The sequence below is a fragment of the Thamnophis elegans genome, chromosome 2 (genome assembly GCF_009769535.1).
Source record: "Thamnophis elegans isolate rThaEle1 chromosome 2, rThaEle1.pri, whole genome shotgun sequence".
NCBI lineage: Eukaryota > Metazoa > Chordata > Lepidosauria > Squamata > Colubridae > Thamnophis > Thamnophis elegans.
This window is the reverse complement of record NC_045542.1, coordinates 57,371,408-57,372,843: the sequence shown is the minus strand read 5'-3', so window position 1 is coordinate 57,372,843 and position 1,436 is coordinate 57,371,408. Positions and strand designations below refer to the sequence as shown.

Sequence of the window (1,436 nt, the reverse complement as noted above, 5' to 3'; positions counted from 1 at the left end):
TGGGAATGATAAAACTGTAAATCCTAGGAAATTATTGTCCTTTTTTTTAATTGAAGATTTTTAAAAAGTTTTTACAAATATTTACCTACCCTCCCCCACCCTCCCCACCCGAACCCAACCCCCTCCCAACCTCCCCCCCCCCGACTTCCCAGAGCAAATACAGGGTATAAATCTTTAACAAACATATTCTAAAATAAACTAAAAGAAAGTTAGTATCCTCTTTCATTTGTGCTTTAACTCCTCTTTTGTTAGGCTAACTCTAAACAGATTATATCATTCCTCGCTTTTTCAGTCATAAACTAGTCCCGTATTTATTTTGAATATAGTCAATCCATCTTCTCCACTCCAGTTTATATTTCACATCTGAGTGATCCTTAAGATATGCTGATATTTTAGCCATCTCTGCTAAGTTTGTTACTTTTAATGTCCATCCTTGAATAGTAGGCAAATCTTCCTTCTTCCAGTATTGCACCACCAACAGTCTTGTTGCCGTTATTAAGTACAAAATCAAGTTAGTCTCTATGACAGTACAATCAGTAGTTATACCTAACAGGAATAACTGAGGGGTAAACTTTATCCTCTTTTTAAAAATATTTTGCATAATCCATCCACCATATTTTTATCCAGAATGCTTTAACCTTCTTACAAGTCCATCATATATGGTAATATGTAGCATCAATACAATCACATCTCCAGCATTTAGGTTGTAAATTTGGATACATACAAGCCAGTTTTATAGGATCTAAATGCCATCTACAAAACATCTTATAAAAATTCTCTCTCAGATTTTGGGCTTGCGTGAATTTTACATTCCTTACCCATATCTTTTCCCATGTATCCAGCATTATTGGTTCTTCAAAATTTTGTGCCCACTTTATCATGCAATCTTTAACTAGTTCTGTTTCCGAATCCATTTCTATTAATACATTATATAACCTTTTTATATGCATTTGACTTTGATCCCTAATTTGTTTTAGTAAATTGTCCTCATTTTGCGTAATACGAATTTTCTGATCTTTTTTCCATCTGGCCTGTAACTGTCCATACTGAAACAAAAATATGGAACGCTTCATGAATTTACATGTCATCCTTGCACAGGGGCCATGCTAATCGTCTCTGTATTGTTCCAATTTTAGTATATGTGCTGCCGAAGTGAGCACGGAAATTATTGTCCTTGTTTCTGTGGGAATTTAGATGATTTCAATCAGGATTTCAGGTCTCAAAATATACACTTGCACAAAGTTAGGCAGATATTATAATTACACATAAGGAACATGCTGGCTCAGTGGCTAAGACGCTGAACTTATCGATCAGAAAGGTCGGCAGTTTGAATCCCTAGCACCGCATAACAGAGTGAGCTCATGTTTCTTGTCCCAGCTTCTGCCAAACTAGCAGTTTGAAAGCATGTAAAAATGTAGGTAGAAAAAATAGGAACC

The 1,436-nt window shown here is 35.6% G+C and overlaps 1 non-coding gene across 1 annotated transcript; it reads right to left on the bottom strand.

Moving 5' to 3' along the window:
• Nucleotides 1-1,053: 1,053 nt before the first annotated feature.
• LOC116505107 lies at nucleotides 1,054-1,160 on the bottom strand. Its single transcript, XR_004254895.1, has one exon. It is a non-coding gene; the product is annotated as a U6 spliceosomal RNA (small nuclear RNA).
• Nucleotides 1,161-1,436: the final 276 nt, after the last annotated feature.